This window comes from Hypanus sabinus, unplaced genomic scaffold (assembly GCF_030144855.1).
Source record: "Hypanus sabinus isolate sHypSab1 unplaced genomic scaffold, sHypSab1.hap1 scaffold_122, whole genome shotgun sequence".
NCBI lineage: Eukaryota > Metazoa > Chordata > Chondrichthyes > Myliobatiformes > Dasyatidae > Hypanus > Hypanus sabinus.
Genome location: NW_026779281.1, coordinates 213,317 through 231,269, shown reverse-complemented (window position 1 = coordinate 231,269; position 17,953 = coordinate 213,317). Strand labels below are relative to the sequence as shown.

The 17,953-nt window shown below is 45.2% G+C and overlaps 2 protein-coding genes across 3 annotated transcripts in view; one reads left to right on the top strand and one right to left on the bottom strand.

The window, feature by feature from the left end:
- The window catches only part of LOC132386582 (NACHT, LRR and PYD domains-containing protein 3-like), a 288,111-nt gene that overhangs the window by 237,772 nt on the left and 32,386 nt on the right, over positions 1-17,953 (bottom strand). The gene's annotated exons all lie outside the window — the stretch shown is intronic.
- Positions 9,496-17,953, top strand: part of LOC132386585 (gastrula zinc finger protein XlCGF26.1-like) — a 146,123-nt gene continuing 137,665 nt past the window's right edge. The window contains exons 1-3 of the mRNA XM_059958881.1: positions 9,496-9,787; positions 10,687-10,778; positions 12,591-12,758. The gene's annotated coding sequence lies outside the window, so the exon portion shown is untranslated. The remainder of the gene's footprint in view (positions 9,788-10,686; positions 10,779-12,590; positions 12,759-17,953) is intronic.

Genomic DNA, 17,953 nt, shown 5'->3' with positions numbered 1-17,953 from the left:
AGACAAATTGGAAGAATGGACAAAAAGTTTCAAAGGAAATACAATGTTGGGAAATGTATGATAACACATTCTGGTAAAAGGAACAATAGTGCAGACTATCATCTAAATGGGGAGAAGGTTCAAACATCACAAGTGCAGAAAGGATCATGAGTACTCGTGCAAGGTTAATTTCCTTGGACGTTCATTTAAAGGTTGAGTCTGTAGTGAAGAAGGCAAATGCAATGCTGTTCTTTATTTCAAAGGGAATAGAATATAAAAGCAAGGAGAAAATTCTAAGTCTTTATGAGACACTAATCGGGCCATACTTTCAGTATTGTCAACAGATTTGTGTCCAATATCTCAGAAACGATGTGTTGTCATCGTTAAGTGACCGCAGGAGGTTCATGAGGATGATTCCAGCAATGAAGGGGTTCACATATGAGGAGCATGTGGCAGCTCTGGGCCTGTACTGACTGGAATTACAGGAATGCTGGGGGATCTCATTGAAACCTACCGAATGTTGAAAGGACCGGCGAGTTTAGATGTGGAGACGTTGGTGGGTGTATCCAAACCTAGAGGAAACAACCTCAAAATTGATGGGTAACTCTTTAGAAAAGATGAAAAAATTATTTTTTTCTTTAGACAGAGAGTAGTGAATCTGTGGAATGCTCTGCCACAGACTGTAGTGGAGGTCAAGTCTGTGGGAATATTTAAGGCAGAGGTTGATAGTCTCCTAATCGGTCAGGGCATCAAAGGTTATGGCGAGAAGGCAGATGTATGGGGTTGAGTGGGATCAGGGGTCAGCCATGATGGAGTGGCGGAGCTGAATCGATAGGCTGAATTCTGCTCCAAGTCATATGGTCTGGTAAATGTCACAACCTGATTTTTTTTTTAAGAATCACGAAATAATTTTTTAGAGACAACTGTAGATAATGTGAGTCTGAAGGAAATAGTAGTACAAGTCTGGAAACTCACAGCAAGCAGTTAATTGATAACGTTGCAGTTTCGAGACCATTGGTACTGATCTTTATATCAGTTTTCAGATTCACTGACCTTCGCTGCACCAGAGATAGTTAAGCGGAATACTAATGTGAATGCTTTCACATCGGAATGAGATTGAAATGTTGAACCTGTTGGGTTTCATTTTCGCAGAGTGACCACTCACTGGAATGTGGAATGTGCAACGCCAGACAGCCGCTTACACCAGACCCTGGTGAAACTCCTGGTGTGGAAAACAAAGACCAAAAACTGGAATCTCACCCTGGATTTGCTCAGTGATTTGTGATTAGCCACGTCTATCAACCTTTGCACTGTGGATGAATAAAGAGTTAGTCTAATTATTCCGTCCAGTCACAGCACCTCTCTCACTCATCCATACCTCCTCACTGTCGTTCTCTTTCATTGAAACAAAGAAAGTCAACAGCACAATACAGGCCCTTCGGCCCACAAAGCTGAGTCGAACATGTCCTTACTTTGGAAATCACCTAGGGTTACCCATAACTCCCTATTTCACTCAGCTCCATGTACCTATCTAGGAGCCTCTTAAAGGACCCTGTCATATCCAACTCCACCACCGTCACCAACAGCCCATTCCACGCACTCGCCACTCTCTGTACCTACTCCTGCCATCTCCTCTGCAGCTACTTCCAAGCACTTTAAAACTGTGCCCTCTCGTGTTAGCCATTTCTGCCCTGGGGAAAAAGCCTCTGACAACCCGCACGATCAATGCCTCTCATCATCTTGTACACCTCTATCAGGCCACCTCTCATCCTCCGACGCTCCAAGGAGAAAAGGCCGAGTTCACTCAACCTGTTTTCAAAAGGAATGCTCCCCAATCCAGGCAAAATCCTTGTAAATCTCCTCTCACCCTTTCTATGGTTTCCAGACCCTTCCTGTTGTGAGCCGATGCTTTCTTCTACATCTCTTTCCTCCAATCTCTGCACTTACCTCATTCTGTTCCGCACACATCACACTCACCCATCCTTTCCCAACAACCATCGTGCTCACCCCACACTCGAAACCACTTCTGCCTGAAATCCGTTTCCCTCACCCCTCCCTCATTGATTACATTCTCACTCTCCATTTTGCTCCGCACTTTTAAACTTACATCAACAAAATTAAGGGGTATTTAGCATGTTTCCTTTAACAGGGAAACATACACGTTTCATACACTGTGTAATGTCTTTGTATTAAAGAATTTCACATTTGTGAATAATGTCATGGAGTGATTTTTCCTAAAAGCATTGTGGAAAAATACTTTTAAAACAACTGCAAATATGTGAGTTTGAAGTAAAAATAGTCAAATTCTGCAATCTCACAGCAACTAGGGCAGCAACTGTAATCGGTTACGTAGCTGGTTCAAGCCCATCCTTTAAGATAAATTACATATTCATTGGTTTATTGCTCTTCCCTGAAGAAGAAATAGTTAATAGTTAAACTATTAACTATTAACAGTTTAGCATCTTTGCATGTACAGAAATAGACAATAGACAATAGGTGCAGAAGTAGACCATTCGGCAATTCAAGCTTGCACCGCCATTCTGAGATCATGGCTGATCATCTACTATCAATACCCTGTTCCTGCCTTGTCCCACCTCCCTTGATTCCCCTATCCATAAGATACCTATCTAGCTCCTTATTGAAAGCATCCAGAGAATTAGCCTCCACTGCCTTCTGAGGCAGTGCATTCCACATCCCCACAACTCTCTGGGAGAAGACGTTTCTCCTTAACTCTGTTCTAGATGACCTACCCTTTATTCTTAAACCATGCCCTCTGGTACTGGACTCTCCCAGCATCTGGAAAATATTTCCTGCCTCTATCTTGTCGAATCCCTTAATCATCTTATATATTGCAATTAGATCCCCTCTCAATCTCCTTAATTTCAGCGTATACAAGCCCAGTCTCTCTAACAGCTCTGCGTAAAACAGTCCGGACATCCCAGGAATTAACCTTGTGAATATACAGTGCACTTTCTCGACAGCCAGGATGTCCTTCCTTAACCCTGGAGACCTGAACTGTGCACAATTCTTCAAGTGTGGTCTCACCAGGGCCCTGTACAAATGCAAAAGGATTTCCTTGCTCTTGTACTCAATTCCCTTTGTGATAAAGGCCAACATTCCGTTAGCCTTCTTCACTGCCTGCTGCTGTTGCTCATTCACCTTCAGTGACTGATGAACAAGGACTCCTAGATTTCTTTGTATTTCTCCCTTACCTAACTTTACACCGTCCAGATCATAATCTGCCTTCCTGTTCTGACTCCCAAAGTCGATAACCTCACACTTATTCACATTAACTTCATCTGCCAAGTATCTGACCACTCACCCAGCCTATCCAAGTCACCCTGAATTCTCCTAACATCCTCATCACATGTCACACTGCCACCCAGCTTAGTATCATCAGGAAACTTGCTGATGTTATTCTCGATGCATTTATCTAAATCGTTGATGTAATTCGTAAACAGCTGTGGTCCAAAAAATGAGCCCTCTGGCACCCCACTAGTCACCACCTGCCACTCCGAGAAACACCCATTCACCACTACCCTTTGCTTTCTATCTGCCAACCAGTTTTCTATTCATGTCAATATCTTACCCCCAATGCCATGAGCTCTGTTTTTACCCACCAATCTCCTATGTGGGCCCTTATCAAATGCCTTCTGAAAATCGAGGTACACTACATCCTCTGGATCTCACTTATCCAACATCCTGGTTACATCCTCGAAAAACTCGAACAGATAGATCAAGCATGATTTGCCCTTGGTAAATCCATGCTGGCTCGGCCCAATCCTATCACTGCTATCTAGATATGCCACTATTTCATCTTTAGTAATGGACCCTAGCATCTTCCCCACTACTGACGTTAGGCTGACAGGACGATAGTTCTCTGTTTTCCCCCTCCTTCCTTTCTTAAAAAGTGGGATAACATTAGTCATTCTCCAATCCTCAGGAACTGATCCTGAAATAAGGATCATTTTAAAATGACTACCAATGCATCCGCAATTTCCAGGGCCACCTCCTTTAATACCCTAGGATGCAGACCATCTGGACCTGGGGATTTGTCAGCCTTCAGTCCCATCAGTCTACTCATCAACGTTTCCTTCCTAATGTCAATCTGTTTCATTTCCTCTGTTAACCTATGCCCTTGGCCCATCCATACATCTGGGAAATTGCTTGTGTCTTCCCTAGAGAAGACAGATCTAAAGTACTTATTAAATTCTTCTACCATTTCTCTGTTTCCCATAACAATTTCACCCAATTCATTCTTCAAGGGCCCAATATTGTACTTAACTATCTTCTTTCTCTTCACATACCTAAAAAAAAAGCTTTTGCTATCCTCTTTTATATTCTTGGCTAGCTTGCGTTTGTACCTCATTTTTTTTCTCCCCGTATTGCCTTTTTCGTTAAGTTCTGTTGTTCCTTAAAAATTTCCCAATCATTTGTCTTCCCACTCACCTTAGCTCTGTCATACTTCTCTTTTTTTTAATGCTATGCAATCTCTGACTTCCTTTGTCAACCACTGTGGCCCCTTTCCCCCCTTTGAATCCTTCCTTCTCCGGGGGATGAACTGATTTTGCACCTTGTGCATTATTCCCAAGAATACCTGTCATTGCTCTTCCACTGTCTTTTCTGCTAGAATATCTGTCCATTTAACTTTGGCCAGCTCCTCCCTCATGGCTCCATAGTCTCCTTTGATCAACTGCAACACTGACACCTCCGATCTGCCCTTAACCTTCTCAAATTGCAGATAAAAACTTATCATATTATGGTCACTACCTCCTAATGGCTCCTTTTCTTCAAGATCGCTTATCAAATCCGGTTCATTACATAACACTAAATCCAGAATATCCTTGTCCCTGATCGACTCTCATACAAGCTGTTCCAAGAATGCATCCCGTAGGCACTCTACAAACTCCCTATCCTGGGGTCCAGCACCAACCTGATTCTCCCAGTTCACCGGCATGTTGAAATCCCCCTTAACTACAGCGACTTTATCTTTGCCACATGCCAATGTTAACTCCCTATTCAACTTGCATCCAATATCCATGCTACTGTTTGGGGGCCTGTAGACAACACCCATTAGGGCCCTTTTGCCCTTACTGTTCGTCAGTTCTATTTACACAGACTCTACTTCTCCTGATCCTATGTACCCCCTTGCAAAGGAATGAATCTCATTCCTCACCAACAGGGCCACCCCACCCCGTCCGCCCACATTTCTGTCCCTACTATAGCACGTATACCCTTGTACATTCATTTAATTGTACATTATACCCTTGTACATTCATTCTATTCATTAAATAGACATATAGAATTCTAAAGTGACTTTGTTTGCGTGACTGAGAGTGAAACTTCGAACCAGTTGGATTTGGTTTCAGCAGAAAGTCCGCTCCCTGTTCTGAGGAATGTGCTGTTTAAAGACAGACCCTGAGCTCCGAGTCTCACAGAAAAGCAACCCACACATTCTAACTCACTCAATGATATTTCCTCTCCCCTCTTCATTTCCAGTTCCAATAAAAGGACCCGGCCCGAAACGTTCCCTTTGTATTCAGTTCCATACATACTGCCCGGATCTGCTGAGTTACTCCGGTTAGTAGCAGAGTGGTCCATAATCCAGGGGTCGATGGATCGAAACCATCCTCTGTCATATTCTCTACTTGCGCATCCTTGTGTTTCTGAACACCCACGCTCAGTCCGTCAGAGAAACCAGGACCTCCCAGTGGCCACACATTTTAATTCCACGTCCCATTCCCATTCTGATATGTCTGTCCATGGCCTGCTCTACTTCAAGATGAAGCCACACTCAGGTTGGAGGAACAACACCTGATATTACAACCTGATGGTATGACTATTGATTACTCTTTTTATTGAAACTGAATATTGATTACTATTGATTAACTTCTGTTAATGCCCCTCCTCTCCTTCTTTCCCCATACGTTATCTATCTAACATTTAGTTATTTAAGACGTGAGGGCAGATCCAGGTGTGGGGGAGCACATGCGTGACGTCAGGCGCAAAGGGGAGTCTGTGTGACGTCACCTGTAAGGGAGCGCTCGCATTTAAAAGCACCTTAATTGGCATTCCTTATGATTTCAGTGGGACAACAACATTAATCACGGGTTTCATCACTGAATCCAGTGTTGTGGGATGTAAAGTCCCCTGTTATGTGTCCGGCTGTGCCGTGTTGTTGGTGGAGTGGGCAGCGTGGTGTTTGTCATGATCCGGGTCACAACACCAGAATTCCCAGCGGGGTCCACACACAGTGTATTAGTCAACAGAAATCTTCCCGTCCCTGCAGTCTTTGTCTCCTGGTAAACTCAACACCCTGACAGTGTGGACCATAGACACCCCTTCCTCTCAGAGTCAAGGGATCATTCAGACAGCTGATCGCTGAGAGGAATTATATTTATTGGTCATTAAAGTTGGCCCAGATTCGTTTGGACGGATTTGATGTGGAGTTCGGGGTGTCACAGTGAAAGGGCCGGACGGCCGAACTCTTTCCGTTGTCCAAACATCCTTACAGGTGAGGCGACACTTCACCTGTGAATCTTCCGGGGTCCCCTGTTGTGTCCGCTGCTCCCGATGCGGCCGCCTCGACACTGGTGACACCGGCTCCTCCGCAGTTGTGCGGGGTAGGAGTGTTTTTTTTATCAGGGGTCGATATTATTGTTCACTTTTGTGCGGAGGGTTGGGTTTTGGGGTTTGATTATTGGGATCCCGCTCTTCTTGATCCGGGGGGTGGGGTAGAAGTTTGATTTTTCTCTGTGTACGACTTTCATGCTCTTTCTTTGATTCGTGGTTCTCTGGAGAAAGAAAAAAACTGAGCGTTATTTAGGGATACCTGCTTTAATAATAAACTAACCTTTGAACTATCCACTCCGAGCGTGACTTCCCGGTGTCCAAACATATTCATTCTGCTTTCCATTCCCTTTGCTACCCGGCCTGCTGTGTTCGGCCAGCATTTTGTTTGTGTTGCTTTGGATTTCCAGAATCTGCAGACTTTGTCGTTTTTGTGATTTACCTCTCCGTTGTCCCTCCCGCCTCCGGCCACTGGTGACGCTGTATGGATCTCCGGCCACTGGTGGCGCTGTGCGGATCTCCGGCCTTCGGCGACGATGTGCAGACCTCCGGCAATCGGTGGCGCTGCGGAGAAACGCCTGCTGAACGCATGCGCAGTGCCGACTGCCGCTGTTGGCGGTTCTCCGGTTCGATCAGGGAATGATCCCGGTGTTGTGTAACTCGGGGGCCAGTTGCATTGGGAAAGGGCCGGGCCCGAGCTCTGCCGGACGGCTGAGGAGCAGGGCTGCAGTGGTAAGTTTTTAGCTGCCGGAGCTGTGGGGGGGAGGGGTGTGTGTTGGGAGATTGCTTGATTGATAAGTTCGTGGCCTAAGTTCGAAGGCCTGAAGTTATACAGCTCTCGGTACCTGCACGTGTAGTTCAACTCTGAGTGAATATGCAGAAAGTTTGAAGTTAATAACTTTTGTGGCATTTCTGCTTCAGATAATTGAAAATTGCTAGGTTTTGTAAAATAGACTCCTTCCACCTTAGGCCATGAACTTATCAATCACTTCCAGTTTGTGATATCCAATTTGTGTACATGCTCATTTCATTTACTGGGCAACTGCCTTGCCCCATACGTGCAATGAGCAGGTGCACAAATTGGATGTGACATATATAGGGCTTCCTATAATGGCAAGCAGTAAACCAAGGTGAAAGAAATACATGAATTCCAGAGCTCCACAGAAATATAGTGATAGCTAAGACATTAACAAGATGACAGCCTATCATTACATTTCAGTGTATAACTGGTAAAATTAAACATATAATACTTAATTTAATAATATGACAAAATATTGCATTGTTGCACTTAACCGATTATCATAAAATATAATTATCAAGCAAGTAAAATAACTTTGCTTGGAAGCCAAAGGGTTGTTACTGAGAAAAATTTACTTTAGGATGAGCGAGTAATCCACGGACCACCACAGATATAGCCTTACTAATACGACTGATTCGGAGCAGACGGCAGGGCCCGCAGTGCTTAGCAGTGTTCCTCAGAAGTATAAAAATAACAGAAATAAAGCAATTCATTTTTTACAATTTTAGCCACCTAAATTGGAACCAAGTAATCAAGTATGAAAAAATAAACTCTGATCAACTATTGCAAAAGCCACGAATATTGCTGAATGTTAGTCTCAAAAGTGGTAGGTTGGCAAATCTGCCTCGTACCGTTTCTCTTGCAGAAATGGTTGGACGGGAAGTGTATCTGTGAGTGTCGATACAATCTCCTCACATGTCGGGTGTTACATAGTTCGAACTTTACAGATCCTGTTTAGTCTTTAAATATATAAAAAGTTAAAGAAGTTTGAATCTTTACATAAATTATTATCGCATTTATACAAATAGAAAATATCGTTGTTTGGAAGTGACAAATGTTAACGGGAGGACAGCAACCATTTGGGAGTTTTGGAAATGCATTTCATCTCATTCATTGCCTCACTAAATTACTCTTTTTCCTATCAACACAAAGAGAAAAAGAGCCTCTTTCCCATCAGCTACAGTTGGTGGAGCGAGGCCAAGGGGTTGATCCGCTATTAATGATAGTTGAAATGACGTAAAACTACCTTATAGCCCAGAAATGTTTTTTCCATTTAGCTTGTAAAACAAAACTAAATTTATCCAGGTGTAGAAGAGGATTTTGGATGATTAGCTTGTGTATTTGATCAAAATCAGGAAGAAGATGAGCGAGCAGTGAATTTTTCTTTCATTGTTTTCAACTTCTAAACTTGGGTTTCTATGTTCATTCCTTGCTTAATATAGCTCCTTCCTGGAATCCAATGGTACCCATTGGAAAGAGCAGGAAAATGCTCGCACTTCTGTGCAGATATTTCCCAGCTTCCTTGGACAATGGGTCAAGCGAGAAGGAATTTCACAAATACCTAAATAAAAAACAGTCACAGCTCCAGGATTTCACCAAAAACGATCAAATATCCTAATGTTATTAGTGGTACTTTTCCCCACCAGCCAACACCCCCACTTCCCAACCCCCTGCTTCCGTAGAATTCCCTTTATTTAATATGTGGCTGCTGTTAAATTACCCGCTTGTTTATTTTGACTTTTATACAGAGGTATCGGAGCAGTTGTCCTGTGAGCTCTGGTAGCACTGCACCCCTGAATGTACGATCCCTTCTCCCACCTGGTTCCATCTACTTATCTTTGCTCATCTTGTTCAACCTCTGTGCAGTCTCCTAAACCCATCTTCCTGCTTCAGTGATTTACATCTCCCATCTGGGTCATCTTCGGTTCACCCTGTATCCCACCTCCTCGATGTTATATATCAGCAATCTTTCTTCCAATCTCTGTCTTCATTGTGAAGTGTTCTTTTGTACCTTTGGCCTCGCTGAGTCATTTCCAGAATCGGCTTTTGTTAGCTGGAATGCTGGAGGGTCATCAGGTCCCATTTCTGTTGTGCATTGGTGTGGAGGTGCTCGTTTATGAACAGTGACGGGCTGACACACTGCAGCATTTTGCTGGCAGCAAAGAGTACTGGGAGAGTTGGTGCTTGGGCTCTAATCCTGTGATCGGCTTTCCAGGCAAATGGAACTGTTGGTGTTTTAGCTTTGACTTTGGTTTGAGCTTCTACAGAAGGGGCCGGATGCTCGTCCTGCAATGAAGCAGAAATTTCAAGCAGCTGGACATTGGTTGTGGGGAAATCCTAGATTGTACTACCCCGGGGGTCGGCAACCCGCGGCTCCCGAGCCATTTGTGGCTCTTTCACCTCTGTGCTGCGGCTCCCTGTGGCTTTGGGAAATAATTGGTCAGTATTTAATTAAAATGTATTTTATGTTAGTTTGTTAGCTTTTGAAATGTAATTCTAAATTTGAAGATTATGGTGATCTTGTACAATCTAAGTGTGGCGACACATTTCCTGGCACATCCGAAACGGCTCACAATTAGCCAGCATTCCGGCTAAGGGAGATAGCCTACGGGGGTTTGTGAGTACGCGTCTTTTGCAGCATCTGCGTCCATGGGGGCTGGGTTGAGGGAGGCTTAAAAGCAAGGCTGTTTAGTTCGAATAAAGTTATTCGACTGCAGTTTACTGACTGCGTGTAGCAACCGCTACAACGTGTTTTTATCGCTGGCTGTCCAGAGGGGAGGTGCTGAAATGCTTTGTCGCGTGTCTGGAAGAAGTGAAAACTTTCCTGGGCAGCAAAGGGCTCACCTTTCCTGAGCTGGAACAGCCAGAGTGGCTGGAAAAGCTACACTTCATGGTAGACATGACAGCGCACCTGAACACACTGAAAACAGCTCTTCAGGGGTAAGGACTTACAGCCCTACACATGTTGGAGGATGTTTTGGCATTCGAGCGCAAGTTGACAGTGCTTGCCAGAGATTTACAGAAAGGCACATTGTCTCACTTCCCCAATTTGAGAGAGTTCAAACAAGGTCACGACATGATAAATTCGGAGTATTTACATTCTGCAATCATCGCAATGCAAACATCGTTTGGGAAACGCTTCTGTGAGTTCAGAGAGGAAAAAAACACATTATCCTTCCCGGTCACTCCCCTAAGCATCGATCCATCCCTACCGAATACGACTGCATTGTCAGGTGTGAGTCAACCTGGCCAAGTATGATAAATATTTTAATTGCCTATTATTTTACGTATATTCATATGTTTTCATTGTTCAGTGAAATACTCCTTTTATTTTTCAGGTTGACAGCTGGCTGACGTTATTTTTGGTTTGCTGCTGGCGGCAAATTTAAGTTTAGCGTTTTTCATAAACACAAGAAGGACTCAAATAGACGTTGAGTATTTTACTTAAAAGTAACCCAACCCAACATCTTATTTTTGGAGTTCAAAATGTTTTTGTTGCATGCAGAAATGTAATTTCGTTTTCTCTGCAGGAGCTCATCAATTTCATAAATGCAACACATTATAGTTTGTTTATACATAGCATAAAGGCAAAACAAAACGTTGTATGCAGTGTTATTTCATTTTAAATGTCAAACGGGTTTTGCGGCTCCCAGTGTTTTCTTTTCTATGGGAAACGGGTCCAAGTGGCTCTTTCAGTGGTAAAGGTTGCTGACCCCTGTACTACCCAGTGTGAGATGTGGGGACGATGTGTGAGACTCTCAGGGTCGGTGAGTGGCAGATTAAGCTGTGTGACTCTGAGAGGTTGGGTCCTGGGATATCATAGTTTTTAATCCAGCTAAAGTGGACCCAGGGATCGAGCTGTTTGGGCTTGTGAGGTGTTGATCGAGTATTTCTGGTCTGGGATCAGATGTTTGTTTCTGGAGTTCCTTTGGAAGCAATGACTGCCAGTCTGAAGAGAGGATGAGTTCCCATTCCATCCTCACAGGGAGAGGCTGTGAGTAAACGGGCTGTTCCGTGTTTACAACAGTAGAACTGTGTTTGGAAATCACACAGTGGAAATCAGGCAGCTGTGCTAGGGATCTGCACTAAAAACTGAAAATGTTTGAACTCAATCTGATGAAATATTATTAATTGAATTGTATTGTAAGCTGTTCCTTACCTGCAGAGTCTTTCTGGTAATTCCAGTTTCTTTTTATTTCTTGGTTTATATTTCATGAAATAGACCTGTTTTAACCTGGAAATGAATATGGCTGTGATAGTTTGTAGGCCTCCGTTAGAGTCTCTGCAGGTCTCCCCTCTCCACGCCAACGATGTTGTCCAAGGGAAGGGCATTAGTACCCACACAGCTTGGCACCGGTGTCGTCGCTCAAGGACACACAGGCAGCCTCTGCCAAGGCTCGAACTAGCAACCTTCAGATCACTAGACCAACGCATTAACCACTTGGCCACGCGCCAGCACATGTGATAGTAGAACTGTAATGAAAGCACAACGTTTCCCTGTCAATTATCCTGTAACCGATTTTTCTGTTTTTCCTGGAAATGTGTTCAGTACAGTGTTCCTAACAAGGTTTACATGAATAATCTCAGGAACGATCGGTGTTATGAATGAGGAGCATTTGATGGTTCTGGGCCTGTGCTCAATGGAGTTTAGAGGGACGGTGGGGGTGGTGGAGGGATGTATGGTTAAGTAAACCTACCGAATGCTGAAAAGCCTGGATACAGTGGACATGGAGAGGATGTTTCCATTAGACTGTGATCTGACAGTGCAGTCTCAGAATAAAGATGCTTCCCCTTAAAACTCAGATGAGAAACATTTTATGGCCAGAAGATGTCTGATCTTTGGAATTTGTTGCCACAGAGGGTGGTTGAAGCTGCCATTTGGGTATACATATGACAGAGATTAACATATTGATGATTGCTGAGCAGCTCAGGGTTACAGGAGGAAGGCAGGAATGTGGTGTTGGAATAAAAATCAGCCCTGGTTGAATGGTGGGGCAGACCAGATGTATCGAATCACCTAATTCTGTTCCTGTGTCTTATGTCTTACCATGACTGAATGATGGCTCCTTCTTATCCCATATTGTCTGTGACATGTGGGGGACAATAAAAGATTGTTCGCTGAGATCATTACATCTGCCTTCAGTGTTTAAATTTCAGTGAGTTTTGTTCTTAGTAACATTACACAGAAATGTTTAGTTCTCCTTTTCATTATTAATGTGCTTCATTGTCTCTCTGTTTAAAGTTCGACCTGTGGTGAGAGATTTATTTGAAGAAAAACCCCAACTGGAGGCAAACCACGACTGATGACGTGGGAACAGCAACAAGTGAACCAGCCCGAGGACTGAGAGCACCAACTGGAGAGAACCCATCTGACTCGGAGATTCCAGTGATTCAGTCAGGAGAAAGTTTGGTGAGTCTCCTTTACTCAAACACTGGTCCTTTAGACATTACATACCTGTACAAAGGAAGGGAGGAAATAGTTGGGAGTGAGACTGAATGTGCCCAGCAGAACCAGTTATGCCTCTGTCAGACCCAGTTGCAATCACTCCAGGTCTGGTAATGTGCTTCCAGCAGCCCAGCCCTTTGAAACCACTCCCATTCCCTCACAGTGGTTACTCAGTAAAAGATCTTGCATCCTCTGAAGTAGCTTTTGGTCAGATCTGAGTGGGGAGAGGGAAAGAGAGGGGAGTGTTTTTACTGACTGTCTTTCAAAAACAGTATTTGTTTGAACTTGCTGCAGACTCTCTACCCATACCCTGTACTTTCTCAACCAAATTATTGACATAGATGACAAGTAGCAATGGGTGTAACCCCAGGGAACGTCACTAAGCATGGAACTCGAGTCCAAGAAACTGCCTCTCACCATCACCCTCTGCCTCCTACCACCCAGCCATTCCCAGACCCTGGGGCTCTGTAACAAACTCAATGTTAACAGGAAGATTAATCAGTGATTAAGATGATGAGAGAATTGTGGCCTCCTGAAAGGACAGGCGAGCTGAGCTGTCTGATTCATTGGACCAGATCCACCCTCGTTGACAACGTAATTTACCCCTTGCCCATCCACCCACGTCATATCACCCACAGTACCCCAACCACCCTCCATCCCGCCAGTGGCCCCACACCCTTCTGACCATTCATCCCACACCGACACATAGACAGGCCCCCTTCACCCACGTCCACCCTCCCAGCTTGGGGAACCACAACAAACTGATCCCGCGATCCCGACACAGTGCAAAACTAACACCAGGGATGCAAGACTGGAGAGCCCCGGAGCCTCCAGCTGTCCGGCTCGGTCCCGGCCCTTTGCCACTTGCAACCGGCCCTGGATTTACACAAACCCGAGATTAACCCCTTCCTCACCGCCACCTGAACAGGAGAAACACCCGCATCAGCTGGGGTTGAGCTGCAGTTGGTTCCCGTATGTGTTAAAGCTCCCCGCTGTCAGATATGGAGACCAGAATCGTACGCGGTAAAACCATATAACAATTACAGCATGGAAACAGGCCGTCTCGGCCCTTCTAGCCTGTGCCGAACGCTTACTCTCACCTCATTCCACTTATCTGCACTCACCCCATAACCCTCCATTCCTTTCCTGTACATATACCTATACAATTTTTTTTAAATGACAAAATCAAACCTGTCTCTACCACTTCCACTGGAAGCTCGTTCCACACAGTTACCACTCTCTGAGTAAAGAAGTTACCCCTCGTGTTGCCCCCTAAACTTTTGCCCCTTAACTCTCAACTCATGTCCTCTTATTTGAATCTCCCCTACTCTCAATGGAAAAAGCCTGTCCACCTCAACTCTGTCTATCCCCTCATAATTTTAAATACCTCTATCAAGTCCCCCCTCAACCTCCTACGCTCCAAATAATGACCTAACTTGTTCAACCTTTCTCTGTAACTTGGGTGCTGAAACCCAGGCAACATTCTGGTAATTCTCCTCTGTACTCTATTGACACCTTTCCTATAATTTGGTGACCAGAACTGTATACAAAACTCCAAAATCTGGCCTCGCTAATGCCTCCTACAATTTTAACATCACATCCCAACTCCAATACTCAATGCTCTGATTTATAAAGGCCAGCATACCAAAAGCTTTCTTCACCACATGAGATTCCACCTTCAGGGAAATATGCACCATTATTCCTAGATTTCCTCACACTGTCTACAAGCTTTCTCTATTTGTGAACTAACCTCTTCTCTCCTAGTCTCTTCAATTTGATTCCCACCCCCCAACCATTCTAGTTTAAAGTCTCCCCAGTAGCCTTCACAGATCTCCCGCCAGGATATTGGTCCCCCTAGGTTTCAAGTGTAACCCGTCATTTTTGTACAGATTACTCCTGCTCCAAAAGAGGTCCCAAATGATCAAGAAACTTGAATCCCTGCCCCCTGCTCCAATCTTTCAGCCACACATTTATCCTCCACCTCATTCCATTACTACTGTCACTGCCGCGTGGCACAGTCAGTAATCCCGAGATTACTCCAGCCCTCCCTTCTTGCTCCCTCTCTCCCTCACTCTCAATTCCCCCTCACCCCTTCCTTGTCATCACAAGGATGTTGCCAGGTCTGGAGGACTTGTGTTATAAGGAGAGATTGAACAGGCCAGGACTTTATTCCTTGGAATGTGGAAGATTGAGGGGAGATTCGATGGAGGTATACTACAATTATGAGGGTTAGAGATAGGGTAAAAGCAAGCTGGCTTTTACCACTGAGATGGGGTGTGACTATAACCAGAGGCCATGGGTTATGGGTGAAAGGTGAAACGTTCAGGGGAACATGAGGGGAACATGAGGGGAAACTTCTGCCGGGTGAATTTCCAAAGAGATCACCAGCTCGTAACCCAGCACGGATGGAAAGCGTGCAGGGGAGCCGGCTGGATTCGAACTCGGGACCTTTCGTCCCGAAGTCTGACACTGATGCCACTATGCCACCAGCCAGGTCAGGAGATATTGACATGGCATTGAAACTGTGGCACTTTATATTAACATTACATAAAGGGAAACCCCAGCTGCACGTCAACAAAGGCTATTTACGTGAGAGGGTTTATTTACCGTGGGGCCAGACACCCTTTCAGCTCAGTGGGAAGAGGGACTAATTCAAATGGACAGAGTCAAACAGAGCCAAGTCACAGATTGGAGATGGCATAAGTGTCCCACTCTTATAGACCATCAGAGAGTTTGAGGGTCGTTCCAGATACCAGCACTGTGCCCAGTTAGAAGGTGATTTCTCTCTCCAACTTGTGTTGAACTTCATTGTAACGGTGTGATGTCGGATCACACCTTGGCAACTCAAGTGATCTCATCTCAAATGTTGTCCTTCACCCACTGATGGATTTTTAAATCTTTTCACAGGTTAAAACCGACCAGGAATTTGTCTATGGGAATTCAAACACAACACACCAGTTGTGCTGTCTCTGTCTAGATATTTAAGGAGCAAGAGATTCAATCAGCCATCCTTCCTGCTCAGACTTTGTGGAGGGATTCACTCGGTCATCTGACCAATTGACACGTCCATCATTTTACACAGGGGAGAGACCGTTCACCTGCTCAGACTGTGGGAATGGATTCACTCGGTCATCTCAACTGAAGCTACACACTGGGGAAGTCCATTCATCTATTCTGTGAGTGGGAAGGGGTTCAGTCGGTCTTCCCACCTGTGGACACACCAGTCAGTTCACACGGGGCAGAGGCTGGTCATCTGCTGAATTTGTGGGGAAGGATTCACTCGGTCATCTGATCTAATAGCTCACCAGCGAGTTCACACCGGGCAGCGGCTGTTCGCCTGCTCAGACTGTGGGAAGGGATTCACTTGCTCATCTAAACTGAAGGTACATCAGCGAGTTCACACTGGGGAGAGGCCATTCACCTGCTCAGACTGTGGGAAGGGATTCACTTGCTCATCCACACTGAAGGCACATCAGCGAGTACACACAGGGGTGTGGCCGTTCACCTGCTCAGAATGTGGGAAGGGATTCAGTCAGTCATCTGATCTACAAAAACACCAGCGAGTTCACACTGGGGAGAGGCCGTTCATCTGCTCAGACTGTGGGAAGGGATTCAGTCATTCATCCACCCTACACAGTCACCAACGAGTTCACACTGGGGAGAGGCCATTCACCTGCTCAGATTGTGGGAAAGGATTCAGTCATTCATCCACCTTACAGAGACACCAGCGAGTTCACACTGGGGAGAAGCCATTCACCTGCTCAGAATGTGGGAGGGGATTCACTCAGTCATCTGATCTACAAAACCACCAGCGAGTTCACACTGGGGAGCGGCCATTCACCTGCTCAGTCTGTGGGAAGGGATTCACACAGTCGTCCAAACTATTGGCACACCAGTCAGTTCACACTGGGGAGCGGCCGTTCACCTGCTCAGACTGTGGGAAGGGATTCACGCTGTCATCTAATCTACTGAGACACCAGCGAGTTCACACTGGGTAGAGGCCGATCACCTGCTCAGTCTTTGGGAAGAGATTCTCTCGGCCATCTCCACCAAATGTGCATGATTGTCAAGTCAAATTTGAGTTTCAGGAAGGTATCAAGGAAGAGCAAGAATTCACTGGCAGAGAGGACGGAACCTACTGCCTGAGGGCGGTTTCTGCCCAGAACATTTGGGCGGACCCCGCAGCGTCATAGTGGCAGTCCGAGAGCAGCGTCACAACCCGCGGTAAGATGCCGAACTTTAAATAATTGTTGAGACTGTTTCAGGGAAAGGAACACTGCTGTCACTGCGTTTGGTTTAACTCCGCCATCGGGATCATCGCATGCAGGCACTTCTTGAAAATGGCGCAAGGCTTAAGAAGTGCTTGCGAACCTTCGAGAGAGTTCACCCAGTTTGGAACCATAACGGTCCAGTAGAGAAACGGAGGTGCACGTCCAAAATTGTCTCCGAAGTCCGAGAGGCAGCCAGTTTTTCACCTAATCCTAATGCTAATGCTACTGCTACTGCCACTGCCTTATGACTAACCTTGACTAGACTAATGACTGACATGACTGATTATTTATGACTACTGACTAATAACTAAGAACTATGAAATGCCACACTTGTGAAAATAAAAATAAAAAATGGAAAAGAAGGAAAGTTGTTTGGTCATTGAATGGAATCCGGTTAAAACCTTCGGGTATTCAGTCCCGTTCGAGTGTGGAAGCTGCACATGTGCAAAGGGAGCAGTGAAAATACTGCTTGACAAAACTGTTTGACTCGGAAACTGGAGGACCAGGAAACAGAAATCTGTGAGCTTTCAGCTGGAACAGCAAGAGCAATAAACTGTAGTCCTGAAAAAGGAAGGAAGGAGAAAGGAGGATGCTGAAATACTAACACCAACGGCGTTGGGCTTTTCCTCCAATTTTCCCACGCCAGCCATCAGACTGAAACCGACGGCCCTTCCCAAGTTTCCTGGCAGCAGACGTGATTTTCACAGGTGGAGAAAGGACTGGGAAGCACTCCAGAGGCAGGGAGAGCCGACCGGTTCAAGAGAGGTGGAAAAGGTTCAACTGTTGGACAGTCTTGACGACAAAGTCAGAAGAGACCTTCGCCTCAAAACTTATAAAACTGCAGATGTCATCTTTCGTGTTCTAGAAAACCGCTATGGAAATCGAGCG